The following is a 24,976-nucleotide window of genomic DNA, read 5'->3' on the forward strand; positions in this document are numbered from 1 at the left end:
ATGCATTATCGAGCAAATGCTCTTAGCCATGTTATCCACCTCCCATTGGATAACATGGCTAAGAACTGCTCAAGGCAGGTGTTAGCTTTTGGAGATATTCGCGCTTAGCGCAAATATCTCCAAAAGTTGGTAATAGGAGATAGCGATGTTAGCGACTGTTTCCAGTCGCTAACATCTTGGCACGCCCACTTTGCATATCATTAGTGATAAATATCACTGACATGCAAAGTGGGGCCCATGATGGTCGCTATCTCCTATTAGCTGTCGCTAACTGGTGTTAGCGACAGCTTGGTAATAGGGAGATAATTTTATCTCCGCTTTCTTGGCTTTTAAAGCCAAAAAAGCGGAAATAAAACCCCTTGATAATATACCCCCAGATGCAATGGCTGGGCCGTTTTGTACCTCACACCAAAGGCCTGGATTGACCTCCCCCTGTGCCTCAGAACTGCCTCCTTACTCTTTGAATTCGACAAGAGACTGACAATATAACTCTTTCTCTACAAATCAAACTGGTGTCCTATTCTGTATAGGACAGGGTCAATTGACAAACTCCTGTTTACCCTATTGTTAAGTTAGAGCATTTGAATTCAGTAGGAAGTCTGATGAGCTTAAAAAAGATTGTGTAAGAAATTGGGCTACTAGTTGAGGGGGGGGGGTGAAACCCTTCTCAAACACCATCTAGAATCCTTGTCAGAGAGAACCACAAATAGTAATTAAATTAACCTGTGCTTAATCCTGTGTTGCGTGGCACAAAAGCAGTTCATATTAACTGAAAGGAAACCTGTACAATATTTATGAAGCACTCAAACAGTAACATAGTGAAAACACAACACAGGAAAAGTTCCATAGGTTCAGGCTGACTACAATGGAGTGCGGGCTGGTACAAGATGGATTTTAACCTACTGGATAGTGTTCCTGGTTGTACTTGGGTTGAGATGTGAGTTCCTATGTCACGTTGTGTTGAATTGTATTGCACTTCGTCAGTTCTGATGAGGTTGCCAATCAGGAGGTCCATGGTGCCATGCCAAGTTGCATCATGCTGCGTTGGGTTCAATGAGACCACCAATACGAAGTTGCAAGGTGCTGCGATGTGAAGTCCTGCGTCAAGTTGTGTCTTGCGGCATCCATTTTGAGGAAACCCTCAGTTGGGCAAGGATGAGTATACTTTGGTGACAGCCAAAGTTCCAGGACCTAGGACCACCTCTTGGGGATCAGGACATCCCCCAGCAGAGGCCAGCAGCAGGGCACAAAAAGGTCTAGTTGTATCTAGTCAGCTAGGAAGATGCAGGACAGGTTTCTGGAGATTGCTATTTCATTGTAGCTCACACAGGAGGCCAGCCTTTGGGTCACTTGGTGGTCCTGGGTTCAAGGAGCAGTTGCAGTCTTCCTTCCTCGGGCAGCTGGGCAGTCCTTCCAACAGCAAGGCAGCAGGGATGTCTTTTCAGCGGCATGGCACGGCAGTACAGCAGTCCTTCCTCTGTCTTCCACGGGTTCAGAAGTCACCTTTAGAGTGGCTTACAAAGTCTAACATCTATATCTAGTGCCAGCCTTTGAAGTGGGGTGACTCCCTATACTACAACATCTATGGTGGAAAAAGACTGGTATCAAGTTTGTTTGTGTGTGAGTTGGAGGCACCTCTTTGAAATGGCAGAGCGACAGGGAATAGCACTGCCCCAACCATCCTGTCAGGATGGCCCATACTGCCAGCACCTGGTACCCCATTGCCTCAGTGTCTAGGAAGAATGTACAAAGGCCAGCGACTAAGCTAATCACTGTCATGCAAAGCAGGGTGCAAGTGATAATTTTTTTGTTTGTAAAAGTGGCATTTTTAGAATTATGACTTCAAATCCAACTTTGCCATTAAAGAGGGGTTTAAGTTAAAATTCATTAGAGTGCAAACATAATTTTCATAGCTGCCTCTAAACCTAATTTATCACTTAATAAACTTACAAAGGTAATCCAATGTTCACCTATGGGAGAGATAAACTTTGGGAGCATTTCCCTGCCAGGACATGAAAAACTAAAACCCACACCCTACTTTGTAAATATACAACACCCTGCACTATGAACCTTTAGGGCCTAACTAAGTGGTGTCTTATATGTATTAAAAATGAAGGTGTATTTTGCCTGGGGTAAACAGGCTGCAGTGACAGCCCTAAGATATGTTTTAAAAGGCTTCTTTAGTAGGCACTTTATCACTGATTGAAAATGGTAAAGTACACAGTCCTAAAGCCAACAAAAATGAATTCAGTGAAACAGATAAAGGCAAATAGTCTGGGGATTACCACACAAACGGATCAGGACTAACATCTTTTTTAAGCAAGTGTATATATGCATCATACTATGAACATGTTATCTTGTATTTTTACGTTAATAAAACATATTTTCTGGTTGGCTCTGACTGTGTTTTTACAGGGTCAAGAAGGGCAAATGTCTCTGAATAAGAAGTGTCACCCCTCATTTCTTTTGTGGAGCAATGGTTGGAGGTTCATGGTCCAGCAAGCTGTCACTCCCTGAGGTACCCTCCCAGAGTACAGTTTCGCAGACCACTCACAAATTTGAGTTTGTGAGCATTCTTCTCATATTTTTCCTGAATTCAAAACCCCATGCTTCTTAATTCAATGTTGAATAAAGAGTTAAAAGATGGCACACATTTTGACATTCTAAGATGATTTGTATGAATTGTAGGCATTAAAATTGGTTATGGTATATCTGAAGATGTCTTTTTGAAGCCATGAAATTAATTTCAAATCTATTTCCAAGACAAATATCAGATGCTAGTATTAATTTATCACTCGGCAAATAACATTTGAAAGTGTTCCATATTGGAAAGAGTTCAAATTGTAAGCATTGTGCAATGATAAACTGTTAGATGTAACACCCAGCTCCATAACAAGGATCAGGAAAATTGGATAATACCTTAATTTGCATAAGAACTTTTAAAGCTAGCATCATCACTGAACTGTGACGGGAAGTCAATTATGAAATATACTTTTAAAATGTTAATATTTCAGTTGACTAGCAGTTACATGGAATAAACACAAATAGAAAGAGAAACCGGTTTACAGTTTGATATTGTCCTATTTATTTCAGTTTTTTTTCCTTTGGGGTAGTTGAACCTCTTTTGGTATGTGATGACAAGTTCTATTGATTTTTTAAGGTGGCAAGGGCTAGATAAGTAATTTGTGATTGACCCAAAAAATTGGTTCCCGGAAAAAAGCATTAGGTGCACAGGAGAATCCTATTGAACCTAAAAACCCAATAGAATTATTTAAAAACCCAAATCCGCTAAATTAAAAAAAAAGGGTTTCAACTACGCAGAGTGAGCATTAGGGGTCTTAACACAATACCTGAGCACAGAAGTGCTATTTTAAGACAGGTCTCTTCCGCAGTTTGGGGGATGACTGGTGTTTTAAATAGCTGAAAAGCAGGGGCAGCACTAATTTATCACGGTTGTGGTAGATGGTTGTTTGCATTGAAACAATAAAGGAATTTACTGCTTTTGGCAATACATGTAGTAGCATGGTTTACTGTTTCTAATGTAATTACGGAGGGTGAGTAATTGGGTTGTTGGATGACAGGGGTGTAAGTCCTGGTCAAGCAACAGGCACAATCCCTTGCAGCGTGAAACACAAAAGTAACTAAATTAACTTAATTAATTTAAATTAATTAAATTAATTTTTAACGTTTACATACCATCTGTTTCCATCACGTTTTTTGGTTCACGGCAGACTTTTATCACAGCGGGCTACCCGATGGCTTTCACAACCTGTTTCTTCTCACCTCGTGATATAACAGTGTCGATAGTTTTGAAGCGACGACAGCTTGTAACATCACTGAGTACTGTCTTTGTTATCGTTATTCACTGGGGTACACAACCTTTCCGGTTATTTAAGTTTTGTTGCATGACCATATATCTTTTCACACCCTTCACGACGCATGTAACTGAGTATGGTTTAATTTTTACACCAGACTGAATCGGTTCCTTTTGGATTGTTTTCATAGAGTATTCCCCTGAAGAAGGGCTTGGCCCGAAATGCATCGGGATGCGTGACTATTTGTTTGGAATAGACTTACCTTTGGAATGATATTTACGTTTGGATAACTTCCTTAATTCTCACCTTCAAAACATGAATAAATGTGAAAGCTGATGAATACTTTACACTGGATCAACGTGTTTACATTTATGTTTAAAAAGAACTAGACCCTTTGGTCTTTATTGTTGTGCGCAGAGGTGCTCTCTCAACTGAGTGAGCTTCGTATGAGTACCTTGGTTTCTACACTGCCAGCGCAGACAGTGTTTCCTCTCGCTGCACACTCATCGTTCAAAAGACACTACCCTGATTACCCTCAGCTGTGCGAGCTCCTGTTCTAGTTTGTTTCACATTGGAAGTAGAGCAGGTCTATTTTTTTAACAACTGTGGGGTACATACAAACACACATGAAGAATATGTAACATACTAATTTAAAGTGACTATTAAGCAAGACTTTCCTAGAGTGCAGGTATGCCATGTTCTCCTCAGAAAGCCACATCCCAGTTAAATATCACCTTCCTAAAAGTAGGTAAGGGTGATGGAGAGGCACCCTGTAGAACAGGAGCCTTCAAACATTTTTGCTCTGAGTGCCCCCTAAGCAAAGGTTTTGATATCGGGCTCCACTCCAAAACTTTATGGCAAGACTTCAGGGAGCGGGAGGGGGTGGCTGATCCAAGAGAGTGGGGCTTTTGAGATTTTATTTAGCTCGTAATCCACACTAAATATGATACTTCTAAAAAAAGAACTAATACATAAAACATAAACAATAATTGGACAAAAACACTATTCTTGTTGAAGCTCTTTGCACTCCTGGACCCTATAGCAACTGCACCAGCTGTACCAATGATGGCTGTGTCACTGTGTAGAAAACGTCTCTTCTACCTCCTTAACCCCCACCTAAGGTGCCCCTCTGTTAATCCCTGCACTGAGTGGCAGGCAAAATGAGGTGCTTGCTACGTGGTGCACGGATTAACAAAAACTCCCATTTCTCTATGGGAGCTTCTGCTGTTGCCAGTTTCCAACCGAAGCACAGGCTCCCTTAGAGAAATTGGAGCTTTCGACTGCACCATGTGCAGTTGCATCGTAATTGCAGGTCGGTCGGTTCCACATCCGCGGCGATGTCGGTCGAAAGCAACTCTGACCGACATCGTAATCAGGCCCCTAATAATATTGTGGCAGCCTATCTTATATTTGGGGCCACTGCAATTACACCATTCAGCGGCTGCAGCATTTTCTGGATAATTATGCATTTTCTGCATTTGCCACATAATCTATCATCTGATGCAAAATCAACAGATGTTGACACTAAAAATTGTTTCTAGCTTGAATGGATCAAAAGTTACCGAAAACATGGCGACATGACCCCATGCAATGGAAAGGCCTTCACAATGGTTGAATGGTCATCTTTCAATTGCATATTGCTGTATGTAGGTATTAAAATGGTATTAATGAGGTGAAAGCTTTGCCCAAACAGTGCAACCATGTGTAAAAATGAAGAAACAATAATAATACTATCACAAAATGTGCGGCATTATGCCACATAATTTGCCTTGCTGAATAATTTAGTCAACCCTGTTACATATTTTGATCCTTCCCTGCCATATAAATGCCTATAGTGAGTGTGATACAATTTTAAAGTAATGACAAATGTTTCTGTTACAGACTGGGGGCCTCATAGCACTGTAAATGCACGTCACTGTTCCAAACTGCATCAACCATCTTTCAATTCTGTGACTCTCTGGTCTCCCAGATAGACAACTAAGGCCATATTTACATGTTTAGAGGCACAAGGCGGCACAGTAAGTCACCTTGCTGCACTCCCTTCATCACAGGGAAAGGGCAGGATTGCATGGTATTAATCCAATATGACACATGTATGTCCTTTCCCTTTGCACGACCACTGTTTTGGCAGCATAGCCCCTACACAGGAACCATTGACCCATGGAGCAAGGGTGCCGGTGTTGTAGGCAGGATTGTTTTTGTGCAAGAAGGGACACCTTCCTGCACAAAAACAATCCTGAGAAACGTGTTCCTCTTTCTATGTGTGCTGAAGACTACAGCACACATAGAAAGAGGAAAAAAGAAGAGAAATAAACATATTTCTCCTCGTTATGCCTCCTCTGGGGAGGATTATCTTTTTGACACATTCCCAGGTAGGTTTACATGGTCTTGAAAATCTGGGAAGGCATCAAAAACCATGGGAGCTGCATTGGAACACCCATACAATGTTCATGAAACAACAACCCAGGCCAGAGTTAATCAATCAAGCGATTTTTAATGCATTGCGGTACTCCATTTTTTTGCAGTCACTCAAAGCCATGCAAAGTGGCTTTGCGTGGCTTCAAAAATATGACTTTAGATTTGCATCTCTCTGGCACCATGTTGCATGATGCAAGAGCAATGCAAATCAGGTCGTAAATATGCCCCCTAGAGTGATCGCATTCACCAATTGAGGTTTCATAATGTAAGAAGGCCTCTCCCACTTATTAGTTTAATTTGCATTTATTTTTCATTTAACACCTATGCATTATTTTGTATGCAGTTGTCTGAGGCGTACAAAATACGAACAATACTTGTAGAAAATGTTATTGTTTCTATCGTCCTCTTTCACAGCTGCACTCACGATCACATTTTACTTAGTTTGAAAATACTTAAAATGCTGCTACTTACTGAGTTATTTGCACTTCCCTGAGAGACAATCACAGACCCCCACGGGGCCGTTCTCCAAAGTTTGTAGACATGTGCTTGTTAGACCTGGCACCTTGGCGTGAGTTTCCCTTCCACTTTTTGCTGTTGTGCCTCAGATGTTTTTGCTGGTGTCCGCGACTCAGGGCACTGCGCCACGGCCAACCCGTGCCGCAGTGCAAGTGCTCCCTACTGTAAAGTGTACATGTGATTGATATACCTGATTGGTTCATTGGATTTACTGTCAGTCCCCAGTAAAGTGCACCAGGAGTGCCAGGGCTTGTGAATGCCAATACTGCTAGTGGGCCTGCAGCGCTGGTTGCGCCACCCACAGAAGCAGCCTTAAAATGTGTCTAGGGTCTGCCATTGCAGAACCTGCGTACAGTCTGGTACTGTCATGCTGGCTGGGCAAGTGCACACACTTGCCAGCCCCTAAACCTTCCCTTAACTTCATATTAGTCACCCCTATGGTAGGCCTGAGGGCAGGGTGCATTGTAAGTGTAAGGTAGAACATGCTCTGATGTGTGTGGCATGTTCTAATAGTGAATTACTGCCAAATTCGTTTTTCACTATTGTAAGGCTACCAGTTCCCTTCTAGGCCAGATGGGCTGCTGGAATTATTACACTCTATAATCCCAGCAGGCTCAGGGGACATGGTAGAAATTAATGTTTAGTATGCCTGAACTCAGAATAATAAAATACTTCTTTTAGTAAAGTTTATTTTAATATCCTGTGTTTGCAAATGCTACTTTTAGAAAGTTAGCATTTGCTTGCCTAACCATTTCAGCCCGCCTCTGCTTGGATGTGGATCTGACTGTCTGGTGTGTGTGAGTGACAGGGCTGGGAGTTTCCCCTGAATGATGCATCAGGCTGTGCTCTGCCTCCACAATGCTGGCTCCGCCCTCCTGGGGAGCGACTGATGACTCAGCCTGCACCTGGCCCAGGAGGGACCGAAGCTTGTCAACAAAGTACTCAGGCCACTCCTGCCCTCTCAATGCCGGCTCCGCCCCCCTGGGGAGCGGCTGATGTGCCTGCCCTCACACCGAATACAGAAGTCATAAGTACCCACAACAAGTACTCAGAGACTGAAGCAGTTATGCAGAGGCCCCCCTGGCCAGTGAGAACAAAAGAAACTGTGTATAAAAGTAGGAGCCCTGCTCCTTGTAAATTAGAATCCTGTTTCACCACGAAGGACCTCTGCCCGACTAGAAGGAGAAGAGACGCTGGGAGAACTGGCCTGCTGCTTGCCTTGCTGAGAAAGGAGAGGAAAAAGACTTGATGAGAAAAGACTTTGCTGCTTTGTGCTTAAACATTCTCCAAGGGCTTGACTGAGCTTGCCCCCTGACCTGAGCCACAGGACCATCTGGCTCAACCTGCCTCTGCTCGTCTGCCGGTAATTGACCGGGATATCTACTACTGCCGGAGCTGTGACTTTGGTGCCCCCCAGCCCCTCTCTGAGGCCGTGACCGACTGTGTCTCCTCGTCCCCGCCGAGGAAGAGCTCCGCTCCGTTGAGCCGCTCTCCCCCCGCTGAGGAGATCGCTGTGTTGACCGCCTGGAAGGCTCACTGCTGTGGTGCCCCCCAGCCCCTCCCTGAGGCCGTGACCGACTGTGTCTCCTCGTCCCCGCCGAGGAAGAGCTCCGCTCCGTTGAGCCGCTCTCCCCCCGCTGAGGAGATCGCTGTGTTGACCGCCTAAGAGGGCCCGCTGCTGTGCCTCACCCTCCCGCCAGAAATCCCCACCGGACGCAAACAGACCCAGGGGACAGACCTCCGACCTGGACGGACGCCTCGGGTGCCAGCCTCGCTCTGCCTGAGCCGCTGGGCACCTCGCCTTTGTCCCCGGAGGAAAGCCGCCACCGAGACCGTCAACGGGCTCGGGGCCCGCAACGTTTGTTTCTACCCTTGATTTTGGGGTTGCCAGCCTGCCTGCAAGGGCCCAGGAATTGTGACTATCACCCGCGGTGCGAGCCGCCCCTGTTCCGCTGACTCGCGCCGCTCTGTGTGCCTGCCTGCAGCTCCGCGCTGAGAAGAGCGCTCCAGCCCCTCCCGCTGGAATCCTTTAGCTGTCGGGGAGACGAGGCTGCAACCCGAGCCCCTGACCGAGTGACTGGGGCTGCGCTGGGTCCGTGGGCCTCCCCTCCCCCTGGACAGCTCTGAGGTCGGTGTTTCCCCCCCGAGGGGGTCCCGCAGACCAGGAGGGCCATCAGCTGTCAGAGACCCGGCCGGGCCGATCGCGTCCCCCGCGGGAAGCGTGAGACTTGGCAGGGCGTCGGGATTTCACCCGTCTAAAGCGCACCCGAGTGCAGAAACAAACAAAGAATCAAGAGAACATTGTGGAATACATCTTAAGAGAAGAACAGTGCATTTTTGAACTATAACTAAAAGAGAGCTTGCCTATTTACAACCTGTGGGCATACAGAACCGTTATTTGATCTTGTGATAAGTCTGACCTAAGAGATATATATATTTTACATAAAGAAGCGTATTTTTATATACTCACAGCCTGGTGTCCATTTGTGGGGGGATTGGTATATTTTACTGTGTGTGTGTCTACAAATGCTTAACTGACTAACGCCTGGAGAATCGCCTTGGCTGCTCACGCCACGCACCTAGAGGGTGAGCAAGGGTAATTCGGAAGGGTCATCCTTTGCCCTGACTTAGAGGAGAGGGTCCCTGCTTGTCACAAGTACCTACTTGCGCCAACCAGAGACCCCCAATTCTAACATTGGTGGCAGCGGTGGGATTTGCGAATTTGCATTTGTAGTTTACATACAGTGAATTACTGATCACCACATAGGGAGAGCAGATCTATAACGCAGCCACAGGTTTCCAGTTCCTTTTTGCTAATTTTGTTGAGACATCTGCCATTACTAAAGCCATGCCTGGCTCACTTCCTGCCGGAAGAGCGCTCTCTACCTTCTCTGGAGCAGATGACATAGATTGGAGAGAGGGAGCCTTGAGGAGCTTAACCAATGACCAGCTGAAAGATCTCTGCACAAAATGCAGAATTGCCAAAGGTGGATTGAGCAACAAGACCCAACTCGTGACGGCGCTGAGAGCCTGGAGGGAGTCAAGAGATCCACAGACCCCGGTGGATATCATTCCACCAGATGGCGCTGGAGAGCCCCCCAGAGGCCTGTCACCAGAGGAGCTGGCAGACAGGGCCGCAGACAGGGCACATGCAATGGAGATGGCAAGATTAGCTGGGCAAATGGAAATGGAAAAACAAAAACTGGAAATGGACAAGCAAAGATTGGCCATGGAGGCACAGCAACGCCAGCTGGACCATGACCTGAGAATGAAGGAGTTGGATCAAAGAGGTTTGGGAACAGCTCCTTCTGGTGGCAGCACAACGCCGGTGCAGGTAGAGTCCAAGGTGTACATCCCCAAAGATATAGTTAAAGAATTCTTTAGGGGGGATGACATAGGACAGTGGTTTAGGGCATATGAGGTAGCCATGTCCTCCCACCGGGTCCCTGAGAAAGATTGGGGAGCGGGGTTGTGGGGAAGGTTCCTTAGCGAAGGGCGGGACACCCTGCTAGATTTGCCCACTGCAGAACAGATTTCTTATCCCCACATGAAAGAGGCCTTAATGACCAGGTATGGGCTTACCCCTGAATTATATAGACAGAGGTTCAGGGGGTGTGCAAAGCGTCCTGGGACTACGTATGTGGAGTATGTGAATTTTTTTTGCAGAGCCCTGGATGGTTGGGTGAAGGGTAACAAGGTGAATGATTTTCAAAGTCTCTTTGATTTAATTGCATGGGAGCACTTGTCTGATAACTGTTTTCCTGAGTTACGCCAGCACCTGATTGATAGCAAGCTGTCCAACCCGAGGAAGCTTGCTGAGGAGGCGGACCGCTGGCTCAGCACCAGGGTCCACAAGGGTCCAGTGGGAGACTCCGCCAAGGGTGGGCAGGGTCCCCAGCAGAAGAGTGGGGGGGACAGGGGTAAACAGAAAGGGTTCCCTAAAGGCCCCCAAAGTAATCCCCAAGGGAACCAGCAGAAGGGTTCTCAGCCTCCCCCACCCCCAAAGCAGAATGGGGCCCCGACAGGTAGACCTGTTCCAAAGGGGCCCTTCAATTGTTACAAATGTGGTGACCCGGGGCACATAGCCAGTGACCCCAAGTGTCGCCTGTTTGGAAAACCAGCACCCACTGGTGCTCCGCCCCGACAAGTGACCAGTGTTCACTTAGGAGAAGAAGTGATGGTCCCGGGGGGTGGAGATCCTGTTCAGATGACCCTAGTCTCACTAGGAGACAGTGAGATGGTCCCTACAAACTACCTGCCCTCTAACACTAAAAAATATGGGCAGGTGGTTACCATCAATGGTAAGAAAGCTGAGGCTCTTAGAGATACAGGAGCCAGTGTGACTGCAGTGAGGCAGCACCTGGTGTCTCAAGAGCAGGTTGTACCCCATGCCTACTGTAGGGTTGTCAACGCTGACAATTCAGAGAGTCAGTGCCCGATGGCTCAAGTTCCCTTCGAGTGGGGGGGGGTCTCTGGTACTCTGCAGGTCTGTGTGAGGAAAACCATGCCTGTTGACTGTTTGCTAGGGAATGACTTGGAGGACTCCCCTTGGGAAAAGGTGGAGAAAACGACTCACCTGAAGATGGTGGGTCTACCTGACTGGGCGTGCGTGACCACCCGGTCAATGGCAGCCAGTAGGGGTGATCCAGAAGTCCTGGGACCTGAAGGAGAGGCCCAGGAACCGGCCTTAGAGAGAAGGCGCAGGGGGCGCGGGAAACCGGCCCCTGCTGTTCCCACGGTCCAGGAGGAAGCAGACCTTGAGGGGGATGCCCTGGAGCCTACAGGGGAACAGATTGCTGAACTGGGGGACCTGCCTGAGCTGACCCATTGGCAGCAAGAAGGAGGCCCCTCCAGGGAGGAATTCTGCAGGGAGCAGAAAGAATGCCCTTCTCTCGTGGGTATGCGGCAGCAGGCTGCAGACCAGGCCAATGGTGTTCAGGCCAAAACACATTATGTGTACTGGGAGAATGACCTCCTGTATTCCGAGCCTAAGACTGCTGAACCTGGGTCAGCCCGTGTGCTGGTGGTACCCCAGAAGTTCAGAGCCTTCCTACTGGGACTGGCTCATGATGTGCCGTTAGCAGGACATTTGGGGATGGACAAGACCTATGACAGGCTTGTCACCCACTTTTACTGGCCCCAAATGCACAAGAGCTCAGATGCTCATTGTAGGACCTGTCCAACTTGCCAGGCAAGTGGGAAGAGTGGAGGGAAGAACAAGGCTCCACTCCAACCATTCCCTGTGGTCAGTACTCCATTCCAACGAGTGGGTATTGACATTGTTGGGCCTCTGGACCCCAAGACAGCCATGGGCAACAGGTTCATCCTGGTCTTGGTGGATCATGCCACCCGGTACCCTGAAGCCATCCCTCTGAGGACAGTGACGGCCCCCGTGGTGGGGCGTGCACTAATGGGAATTTTCTCCAGAGTGGGGTTCCCTCTAGAGGTGGTGAGCGACAGAGGGACCAACTTCATATCCAAGTATATGAAGTCCCTTTGGCAAGAGTGTGGTGTGACCTACAAGTTCACCACACCTTACCATCCACAAGGAAATGGGTTGGTTGAAAGATTCAACCGAACCCTGAAGGGCATGATCATGGGCCTGGAAGGTCCAATGAGGCGTAAGTGGGACGTCCTCTTACCATGCCTGCTCTTTGCATACCGCGAGGTGCCACAGAAGTCTCTAGGGTTCAGCCCCTTTGAGCTGCTGTATGGTCACCCCGTGAGAGGACCACTGAGTTTGGTAAAGGAAGGCTGGGAGCAATCTCCCAGGAAACCTCCCCAGAATGTATATAGCTACATGCTGGCCTTCAGAAACCAAACCAGGCGCTTCAGACAACTTGCTGAGGCAAATCTGGAAGCTAGCCAGGAGGAGATGAAGCGGTGGTACGACCAGAATGCCACTCTGGTAGAGCTTCAGCCTGGACAAGAGGTGTATGTCTTGGCCCCAGTGGAACCCTGTGCACTTCAGGATAAGTGGACAGGCCCATTTGAGGTTGTGGAGCGCAAGAGCTCAGTGACATACTTGGTGGACATGAAGACGCCCAGGAATCCTTTAAGGGTCTTACATGTCAACCGCCTCAAGCCCCACTTGAGAAGGTCCGAAGTGGGCATGCTGTTGGCCACTGATGATGGAATGGAAGAGGAGTCTGAGCCTCTTCCTGACCTCTTAGTGGCCTGTGAGAAAGATGGGTCAGTGGATGGAGTTAACCTCTCACCCACCCTGACCCCTGAGCAACAGGAAGACTGCCGCCAGTTGCTGGGGCAGTTTCCAGACCTGTTCTCCCTGGTTCCTAGTGTCACAGATTGGTGCGTCCATGATGTGGACACAGGAGACAGCTTACCTGTGAAGCATAAGGCTTACAGGGTAACTGACAGGGTCCGGGCCTGCATTAAGGAGGAGGTCTCCAAGATGCTTGCTCTTAGGGTGGTTGAGTCTTCCAGCAGTCCTTGGTCCAGCCCCGTGGTCTTGGTCCCAAAGGCTGCTGCGCCGGGAGCCACACCTGAACTCCGGTTCTGTGTGGACTACAGAGGACTCAATTCAGTCACCAAGACTGACGCGCACCCTATCCCCAGAGCTGATGAGCTCATTGATCGGCTAGGGGCTGCCCGGTTCCTCAGCACGTTTGATTTAACGTCTGGGTACTGGCAGATCGCCTTGACCGATGGGGCAAAGGAGAGGTCCGCATTCTCCACACCAGATGGGCATTTCCAGTTCCGGGTTATGCCATTTGGGATGAAGAATGCCCCTGCCACCTTTCAGAGGTTGGTCAACCAGGTGTTGGTTGGGCTGGATGAGTTCAGTGCCGCCTACCTGGATGACATCGCAGTGTTCAGTGGCACCTGGCCAGAACACCTGCGGCACCTCTGGGAAGTGTTGATGGCGCTGCGCAAGGCAGGCCTCACAATCAAGGCGAGCAAGTGCCAGATTGGGCAGGGTTCCGTGGTGTACTTGGGACACCAAGTGGGGAGTGGCAAGGTGGCACCCTTGCAACCCAAAATTGAGACCATCCTGGCTTGGGAACCCCCCAAGACCCAGACTGCAGTGAGAGCCTTCCTGGGGCTCACTGGGTATTACAGGAGGTTTGTCAAGGGCTATGGCACTATTGTGACCCCCTTGACAGAGCTGACTTCTAAGAAGCAGCCCAGGAATGTGATTTGGACTGACACCTGTCAGAAGGCTTTTGACACCCTGAAGACTGCCATGTGCACGGCACCCGTGCTCCTGGCTCCTGATTTCTCCAAGGAATTCATAGTGCAAACAGACGCTTCAGAGCATGGTGTAGGGGCTGTTCTCTCACAGATGACTGAGGAGGGCTGGGACCACCCTGTAGCCTTCATCAGTAGGAGGTTACTTCCCCGGGAAAGTAGGTGGAGTGCAATAGAGCGTGAAGCATTTGCTGTGGTCTGGGCACTGAAGAAGCTAAGACCCTACTTGTTTGGGTCTCACTTCCGGGTTCAGACAGACCACAGGCCCCTCAGATGGTTGATGCAAATGAGGGGTGAGAACCCAAAACTGTTGAGGTGGTCCATCTCCCTACAGGGTATGGACTTTACGGTGGAACACCGCCCTGGCACAGATCACGCCAACGCTGACGGTCTGTCCAGGTTTTTCCGCCTTAGTGATGTGGAACTCCCTGGGGAAGGGTAGTTCCCCCCACATTTCAGCTGGAGGGGACACGTGTTAGACCTGGCACCTTGGCGTGAGTTTCCCTTCCACTTTTTGCTGTTGTGCCTCAGATGTTTTTGCTGGTGTCCGCGACTCAGGGCACTGCGCCACGGCCAACCCGTGCCGCAGTGCAAGTGCTCCCTACTGTAAAGTGTACATGTGATTGATATACCTGATTGGTTCATTGGATTTACTGTCAGTCCCCAGTAAAGTGCACCAGGAGTGTCAGGGCTTGTGAATGCCAATACTGCTAGTGGGCCTGCAGCGCTGGTTGCGCCACCCACAGAAGCAGCCTTAAAATGTGTCTAGGGTCTGCCATTGCAGAACCTGCGTACAGTCTGGTACTGTCATGCTGGCTGGGCAAGTGCACACACTTGCCAGCCCCTAAACCTTCCCTTAACTTCATATTAGTCACCCCTATGGTAGGCCTGAGGGCAGGGTGCATTGTAAGTGTAAGGTAGAACATGCCCTGATGTGTGTGGCATGTTCTAATAGTGAATTACTGCCAAATTCGTTTTTCACTATTGTAAGGCTACCAGTTCCCTTCTAGGCCAGATGGGCTGCTGGAATTATTACACTCTATAATCCCAGCAGGCTCAGGGGACATGGTAGAAATTAATGTTTAGTATGCCTGAACTCAGAATAATAAAATACTTCTTTTAGTAAAGTTTATTTTAATATCCTGTGTTTGCAAATGCTACTTTTAGAAAGTTAGCATTTGCTTGCCTAACCATTTCAGCCCGCCTCTGCTTGGATGTGGATCTGACTGTCTGGTGTGTGTGAGTGACAGGGCTGGGAGTTTCCCCTGAATGATGCATCAGGCTGTGCTCTGCCTCCACAATGCTGGCTCCGCCCTCCTGGGGAGCGACTGATGACTCAGCCTGCACCTGGCCCAGGAGGGACCGAAGCTTGTCAACAAAGTACTCAGGCCACTCCTGCCCTCTCAATGCCGGCTCCGCCCCCCTGGGGAGCGGCTGATGTGCCTGCCCTCACACCGAATACAGAAGTCATAAGTACCCACAACAAGTACTCAGAGACTGAAGCAGTTATGCAGAGGCCCCCCTGGCCAGTGAGAACAAAAGAAACTGTGTATAAAAGTAGGAGCCCTGCTCCTTGTAAATTAGAATCCTGTTTCACCACGAAGGACCTCTGCCCGACTAGAAGGAGAAGAGACGCTGGGAGAACTGGCCTGCTGCTTGCCTTGCTGAGAAAGGAGAGGAAAAAGACTTGATGAGAAAAGACTTTGCTGCTTTGTGCTTAAACATTCTCCAAGGGCTTGACTGAGCTTGCCCCCTGACCTGAGCCACAGGACCATCTGGCTCAACCTGCCTCTGCTCGTCTGCCGGTAATTGACCGGGATATCTACTACTGCCGGAGCTGTGACTTTGGTGCCCCCCAGCCCCTCTCTGAGGCCGTGACCGACTGTGTCTCCTCGTCCCCGCCGAGGAAGAGCTCCGCTCCGTTGAGCCGCTCTCCCCCCGCTGAGGAGATCGCTGTGTTGACCGCCTGGAAGGCTCACTGCTGTGGTGCCCCCCAGCCCCTCCCTGAGGCCGTGACCGACTGTGTCTCCTCGTCCCCGCCGAGGAAGAGCTCCGCTCCGTTGAGCCGCTCTCCCCCCGCTGAGGAGATCGCTGTGTTGACCGCCTAAGAGGGCCCGCTGCTGTGCCTCACCCTCCCGCCAGAAATCCCCACCGGACGCAAACAGACCCAGGGGACAGACCTCCGACCTGGACGGACGCCTCGGGTGCCAGCCTCGCTCTGCCTGAGCCGCTGGGCACCTCGCCTTTGTCCCCGGAGGAAAGCCGCCACCGAGACCGTCAACGGGCTCGGGGCCCGCAACGTTTGTTTCTACCCTTGATTTTGGGGTTGCCAGCCTGCCTGCAAGGGCCCAGGAATTGTGACTATCACCCGCGGTGCGAGCCGCCCCTGTTCCGCTGACTCGCGCCGCTCTGTGTGCCTGCCTGCAGCTCCGCGCTGAGAAGAGCGCTCCAGCCCCTCCCGCTGGAATCCTTTAGCTGTCGGGGAGACGAGGCTGCAACCCGAGCCCCTGACCGAGTGACTGGGGCTGCGCTGGGTCCGTGGGCCTCCCCTCCCCCTGGACAGCTCTGAGGTCGGTGTTTCCCCCCCGAGGGGGTCCCGCAGACCAGGAGGGCCATCAGCTGTCAGAGACCCGGCCGGGCCGATCGCGTCCCCCGCGGGAAGCGTGAGACTTGGCAGGGCGTCGGGATTTCACCCGTCTAAAGCGCACCCGAGTGCAGAAACAAACAAAGAATCAAGAGAACATTGTGGAATACATCTTAAGAGAAGAACAGTGCATTTTTGAACTATAACTAAAAGAGAGCTTGCCTATTTACAACCTGTGGGCATACAGAACCGTTATTTGATCTTGTGATAAGTCTGACCTAAGAGATATATATATTTTACATAAAGAAGCGTATTTTTATATACTCACAGCCTGGTGTCCATTTGTGGGGGGATTGGTATATTTTACTGTGTGTGTGTCTACAAATGCTTAACTGACTAACGCCTGGAGAATCGCCTTGGCTGCTCACGCCACGCACCTAGAGGGTGAGCAAGGGTAATTCGGAAGGGTCATCCTTTGCCCTGACTTAGAGGAGAGGGTCCCTGCTTGTCACAAGTACCTACTTGCGCCAACCAGAGACCCCCAATTCTAACAGTGCTGTAGAGTATAGAGACATTGAATCCACCCAGAACTAGTTCCTTTGTAGTAGAAGCTGGTCACTGGGTATAATCAATGCCCCCATTATAGGGCAGTTTTAAAGACTAGATAAGATAATCATGTACGAAATTTCTATTATTACCTACCAGTAAAAGAGAAACATTAAAAAATGTCCCTTCTTCACCAATGTGTTTGGAGTGGGTGTTTTCGTACCCCTCCCCACAGTGCAAATGGAGATTTGTTTGGAAAATTGTCCATTCAATAAGCCCTATTCAAAGAAGAAAAGTTGTTGCTAAACTCTTGTACACCCAAAAAGTAAAACACAGGATTCCTGATGCTCACATGCCAACATTCATATCTGGGGGCACGGTCACTTGTGCATGAATGAGATATTATTCGATTTAGAAAGTTCTAAATGTTTGCCTTTCACTGCTACAGCCTACTGCCAAAACTTGGATCTCAGTATCGAAAATGAGAACTAACCCAGATATGTTTATATTGACTCTTGCATAAAATTCCTCAAAAGTGTCTGAAGTGCTACTCTGGTAATGTGCCAAATACCCAAAATCATACAGACCTCGGTGGTGCTGTCTGCCTTGAAATCAATTATTATCTGGTCTTGATACCATCTAAACATAATGATAACCTGCAATTTGACTAGCTGTATTTAACTGCATGCTATCTCAGGTAGGTGTTCGGCTACTTTATTCTGTGATGCATAAGGTGTGTTTCTGGACGTTTTAGCCTCCAGACAGCAAGCTTCAGTCAGAACTAGGGTTGTTCTGACACTGTGTTTTCGTGGTCTGATTAGGGAAGACTAATTTGCAGTGGCTTCATTGTCTCATTTTTGACAGTCAGTTCTCACAGGAGTGACCCACTCTCTGGCTCAACCATCTGCTCCATTCCACAGCATGTCAAAGGTACAGGCTTCTCAGGGAGATGCCAATTTCCCTATAGGCCCATGGGCTCCCTTGGCTAAGGCAACCTTTTCAGATTGTACAACATTTTTTGCGGGCATGCAAATTTGGCCTATTCAGCATCTGTGGGCAAAGGTGTTCATCTGCTTTCGCAGAGGCCGCCCCCAAAGGGGCCTCGAGGGCCAGTGCCATAACGGACGATGTAGCCCTGCAAGGATCCAGTTTTAGCCGCCTGGAAGCACCCTGAAGCAGAAAGGGTGCTTCCCTCGTGGCAAACTCATGCCAGAGAGACGCCTAGTCACCTGGCCAATGAGGGGGGCAGGTGATGTTTTGAACCCACCAATCATTGCAACCCAAGTAGTGGAGAGAAAATCGTGAGTGGGGAGATATTAGACATCGCTCCCCATGCTTCAGGTCACTACTACATCGTGGAGCTGGGGAGCAGCGACAAAGGATTTTTGAGAGCAGGAGGATTGGCGGTGTCGTGGTGATGAGCAGTGCTTTAAATGGGAAAAAATAAGTGCAGGTACTCATTAAAATGAGCTAGAGGTGTAGTGAGTGGGTGGAGCTAGGGGCGGGGCTAAGGGCAGGACATGATGATACTTAACGACTGCTATAATAGTTGCAGCACACACCAAAACACATGATAAATGTGTTGATATAAACAAAGCAGGTTAACTCATTACACAAAATGAAAGAGAAATGCAATAATATGTTAACATTTCCTTTTTTTTTGCAATATTTGCACCTTCTTAATGCCATACTCTTAATTGCTGTTGTTTAGCACAATACTATATATTTTTGAGCAAGTGAGTAGGAAGAAACTGAAAATACCCCCACTGTGAATCAAAGCTCTTATGGCACAAAGCAAACGGGGCAAATCATTATGACCCTCCCCAGAAGATATCTCTTGTCTCTTCCATCGATCTATCCATTAATCCTTTCATCCAACCATTTACCTGCTGATGTCCACCATTTACCCTTTACATTCTGTTGTCTATTCAGTTTTTCATCCATCATTCAGTTGATTTTTTCCATTCCGTCTGTCCACCCTTCATATCCAAATCTATCCATCCTTAAACCTATCCATTCATCTTTTCACTCATCCATCTCTTTATCCACCTTTTCACTCATCCATCAATCCTTTCGCTCATCTATCCATCAACCCTTTCTCTCCTTAATACCATCCATCCTTTCATTCCATCCAACCACATTTTCTCTAAATCCCTCCTTTCACTCATCCATCGTCCACCCTTTCATCCATCCATCCTCCCTCCCTTTCATTCATCCATCCAATATTTCACTTATCCACCCTTTTATCCAATCATCCACCCTCTTTCACCCATCCATCCACCCATTCACTCATCCATCCATCCATATGCACATCCACCCTTGCTCACTCATCCATCCACTCCCCACTACGTTATTTATGAACCTTTGTCCCCAAACCACAAAAGGGCCACCCATTTTCTTTAAAATACCTCCTGAGAGTGTCTTGATTCTCTCTCTCACTTTTTTCTTACAAAAAAACAGGCCTACAAATGCAGGCAAACACACAAACATACGTAAGCACACAAAAGACTTCACTATGTTGAAAGCCATGTTATGCTCTTTACAATGGCTTTTTTAATTGCCACTGCCTGTGTTTGCGCAAATGCAGAGGATGATGTGAATGTGGCTGACAGCACATTTCCTGAATGGACCCCATAGCTGCAAAGGTTTCAGATTGCTATGTGTGACATTTTCATATTTTCATTGTAATTATGAGTGATATTTCAATGATAAGAGTGACACTTTCTCACTAGCAAAATGAGGGAATCATATAAATATCAAAAATGACACTCATTTGAGTATAGCTGCTAATATTTCAGATTGCTTATGTGTGATATTTTCATAGATTCAGTGGATTTACGAGAGTCAGGCAACAACTAGATGTGTAACACTTAGAGTGGCACTTTCTTGGCTCCAAAATCATGGAATGAAGTCAATGGAAATAGACAAATATCAGAAATCGCACTCATTTGAGCAACAAGGAAGTCAAACTCGGCAGCAGGTGCTTTTGAAGCTATTATTTAATTTCAATAAAAATCAGCACCCTCCACCCCAACCTCAGCTTCAGGTGGGGCCAAACCACATGTAACGAAGGAATCTCTGTGACAAAAACAGCAACTCACTGATCTATCCACATACAATACAGTACAATACAATATGACTTTTTGAAGGCACTTAAACCATCTACACTACTTAATGGTCAGAGTGCAAACTGCCAGTAGGGAAAACTCTGACCTCTCTCCAGAGGCAACAATAATCCCACGAGTTATCTCTGACTTACCAAGTCTAACTGTGCTGAGAAAATAAAGGGTGCTGCTTCATAGTGTCACTGTCAAGCTGGGATGTTAAACAATTTGCACTACTAATAAATCAGAAAAACTGCTAGTTTAGACAAAACGTAGCGCATATTCAGCACGGACAGACAATCTAGTGTGCCCATTTGCAAGGCCCTATGCCGTGCTGGAACCCCCTAATCATTTTCGTAACAAACATTTTAAATGTCAGCAGCAGAAGAATAATAAATTATCACTTTACGGCTGTCAGAACGATCCACGCGGAGATCTCCAGCCTGTCTCTTCTTCAGAGAGTCAGACAGCGAGCCCTGCTGCAGTGTCTCTGCCTGTGCCACCTGCTCCCACTATGAGACTCACGCTGGCGTGGTGAGTCTGGGGCAGAAGTTGGGCTCTGCTAGGCACAGCAATAGCACATCATGTCGAGGTCAGGAGGAGGTTCCTTTAACTCCATGCAGCAGGGGAATTTCATGGGGGCACCGGGCCCGGCTGGCAGGCAGGAAATGAAACATCCTGCCACACCATTGGCATATAAGAAACAGACCGGCCAATGAGGCATTTGGCGTTAGGAAGGTGGGCGTCTCATGCAGAAAGCAGTTATATTTGCGCTCCAGGGGCCTCTTCCATCACATTGTCTGGGCATTAACCCTCAGACCAAGAGAAAGGACCTGTGAGATTCTGCCACCCTTTCCTCTGATAACATTTCTATGTTCATAGTGTTACCCTGCACTGACTTTTCACTACCTTAAGTGCTGCGCTTTGAAAATCACAGGCGCACACTAGCAGGTAGAATGACTCTTGACCCAGCTCTGTCAAGCACAGCATGATGGCGAACACTGGACATTATTCAAAAGAGCCCTGCTAGGGCTCCGATGGGGGGAGGGCTGCAGAAGCAGCGCCTTGTGTGCCAGAGACACGTTCCACTCCTGCTCACCAGCACTGGCAATGAGCCTATCTTTCGATGATTACCGGTACTCTCCTCGGAAGAAGAGAAGTGCCGGTACTCAGAGTGATAAATGTAAGAAGTGCCGGTACTCAGTACCGGCCCATTTAAAGCACCGGTGATGAGGGATCGTGGACTGGCCTTACCAGATTCATCTCTGAGCAAATGTGTTCATCTGCTTGGTTATTTACAAAAATGGCATCGGACACCATCAAACATAGGATTCCTTTTAATTACAATGTTGCTTTAAATAAACACTAAGGACCCAATTCATAAAGATTTAGCTTCAATATAATCAAGGAGTAAACCAGAAATAAATTAGCACTACTCTCAGCTTACTCCTGGAATGCAGGCATAAGGCAGCAGTACTACAAGAGAAAATCACACCTGCTCCTGGAAAAATCATTGTGAATCAGATCTCGCGAGAGAAGACACTATTGATAAATACTTGTAATTCCTAGTCTGATTGTTCCAGGGCTGTGCTCACAGAATCCCTCAAAAGTAAGATCCAGTCAGGTTTGTGGGCTCGCCACACTGAACATATATGAGGCTGGTTTACATGTAATGAATTCCAGTGCATATTATTTGCATGACTGCTGGTCATTAGGGCGTGTACCAAGGAGCCCAGCCCAAAAGCTTCTCCGCTTGGTTAACAAAGTGCAAACATCACTTAATTGAGGCCAGCAGTACATGCTGCTTTCAACTGAACATGAAACTAAGCAATAATCAGTTTGAATTATTAGAGCATCAACTGCATTTAGAGGCTCGTGTTTCCCGCCTTTGTGAAGCATTTGCACCAGTTCCATTCTTGCTCTCCGCAGACTGCGCCATCCCTCATTCCTGTTGACGTTCGGCTCGGGCCTCACAGCGTGACGCCAGGCATTGATGTACTGAGCCACGCAGCTTTTATTCCAAGTCAGGCCATGTGGACGGCGTTGCCGCTTCAAAACCTAACAGCGGAAGAGAAATGTGTATTGTTTAAACGATGTTCAGCTTCAGCAGTTCCATTTCAAATTGATTTTCCCGAACCGAGTTTCTAAATGTGCCCTCTAATGGAGATTTGCAATTTTAGCAGCAGAAGTAAGAGCAAATTGTCGGAAGGCCTATGAGAGAGGTACATTTCTAGGCCAGTGAACGTGTTTTATTTCAGTTCCTGGAAATAGTCGGTGTGGGACACTCTTACCAGCGCAGGCCGTGATTGATTCGTTTCACTCAGTGGAATAACTCTGTAGAAGCAGTGAGATTCTGCCAAGGGATTAGTACCCCCTACCCCAAGGTGTTACTCCATTTGTAAAAAACAACTAACCTTTGAGGTTGGTGGCCTTTCACTCAGATGAGTCGATATCCGAGGAGTGGAGCTAACAGAAAATAACTGGACAGGGACCTGCTGTGATTTTTAAAGGAGCATCTATAAAATGCAAGTTTTGTTTAGATTGTAAGTTACTACTTCCTTTGCGTGTGTATTTATCTGAACACGCATTTAACAGTAACATGGGTTTTAAATAGCACTAAACATCACTATTATCGCCGTTTCTGTTTCTAGGCGCTCAGATACGACAGCTGTCAATAACAGAAGCCAAAGAGCATGAAAGGACAACAGAGACATGAAGACATAGACCTAACAAGAGCACTGACACAAGAAAAGCACAAGGCACTGCAAGCATTGCTATGACTCATGAATCAGGGAAACGCAACTTCAAAAAATCAACATTTACGTTGTACAACTTAACTTTGTTTCTTTGTCTGCTATGGCGAAAATAGAAATTTCTAACACAAATAAAAATTAGCAAACATAGCGTTGTTATGCTACTAAGCAGATCTGTAATCAGCACACAATGTCTGGGTAACCCTTCATGGCTCTGAAGAGTGTGCATCCCCGTCTCAAGTTCATCATAGCAAGCTGTAGATTTTTTTTTTTGCCACCGACTCAGTGCACATAACAATCATGTGTGTGCACTAGAGGCATGTGTGTAACAATGATTGAGACCCAGAGCAAAGCCTTGTGGTCTGGAGAGGCGCACACAGTGCACCCTTCTTCCAGAGTGTGACTCCTGTCAACTCTCCATGCTATGCAGGACTCACATTGATGATGGATTTTTGTGGAATGGTAGGGAGTTTTGCCTGCTAATCCCAGGAAAAGTTACTGCTCTTTGCCAACTTTTCTCAAATGTGTCTGCTCATCCCTTGAAACCGGGTCTTTGCTCATCCATGTAGAACATGGATGTTACATATGTATGCCTAGCTGCATGTATGGAAGGTGTATATGGAGCAGTTGTGACTAATGACCTTAGCCACACTGGAATCCATTTGTATTTTTCATACTCAAGTAGTACGTAGGATGAAGGGTGGGAGTGAGCCCAGGGAGGAGATGTGAATTGCAGGGCTTCTCCAGGACAATGCAGGGAAACTTTGTACTGGGTAATTATTTTGGGTGTGGAGGAAAAGAGACAAAGGGCTCCTTTAAAGCTACGGAGTTTCCCATACCCATTTTCAGTACATTGTTCTCTAGAAGATACAATAACAGATAGTTAAGTAGGACAGTATCCCTTTCTTTTGTAACCTTATTCTGGGCTTCTCCCAATAAGCTCCACCCCACTGTCCTGCTAGCAACTTACAACCAAACCCATGACTGCCTGAATTGCCCTATCTGCTCTCTGGATTGACTGTTGAAAACACCATTAATGTCTGCATGTTTAGTGCAAAGGTGTGTCAGAAACTTCGAGCCAGGCTGTCGGTTTTTCCCTAGCCTAATCCAAGGCCCCATATCAATGACAGCCAAGAAATTCTTTTGTGTTCAGTGTTGGGGTATACCATCCAGCTCCACTTGCCACATTCTTAACCAGAACCTAGGAAAATTTGAAATGCCTTCCAGGAGAATCTGTCTTGAAGGAAGAGGCTGAGGGCTTCTGAGAAGAGGCATTGTTGGCGTCTTGAAAAGGAGAGCAGCAAAACAACTGAGGAAGTGTACCACTCGCGACAACTATTGAGGCTCGGGTGATACGTGTCTCCCTACAGTGGCTAATGTTCTGTTAAAGTGGTGAGGTCAATAGGACCTTCTGAACATGAACAAAGTGCTCGGTTGGCAAACCACTACCAGAAGCTAGTGCCTTGAGATGTGAAGTGCTGATCTATTGAGGACTGCAGTCGGTGTTGGCACTAGACTGAATTGCGACAAGGATGAGGGTGGCTCAGGTTCACGGACAAGGACGTCAGTCAATGCCTTGTTCATCTTTTCAATGCCTTGCTCAGAGTTGCAACCAGGGTGGACCTTTAGCTTTAGTTTGGTGGGTAGTGGCTGTTTGGGTCTGAGGATGAATCCATGGAGCAGCACTAACCAGATAGTCAGCAGCACAGCAATTACAACGCAGCTAAATGTCCAGTAGAGCTGCTGCCTAGGCTTACCTGACCTGGTTTATGCAGACTGATCTTCTGTGTCTCACAAACAACATCTGTGTGGTATTGGATCAAGCTCGTTAGAAACCCAAAAGCCTTGACATACTTAAAATCAATGGGGGAACCGGAAAGTTATGGCAAGATGGGGACATGCTGTTGTTTGGTGCCAGAGGCGTGAGCAAGGCATGGGCAAAGGGACGCTGGCCTGGCGCCTTAACATTTCAGGCAACCCTGAGATAGTTTTATCAACTGTCTGTGTGAGCCAGATCTGTTCTGCAAACAG

The sequence above is a fragment of the Lissotriton helveticus genome, chromosome 4_1, assembly GCF_964261635.1.
Source record: "Lissotriton helveticus chromosome 4_1, aLisHel1.1, whole genome shotgun sequence".
Lineage (NCBI taxonomy): Eukaryota > Metazoa > Chordata > Amphibia > Caudata > Salamandridae > Lissotriton > Lissotriton helveticus.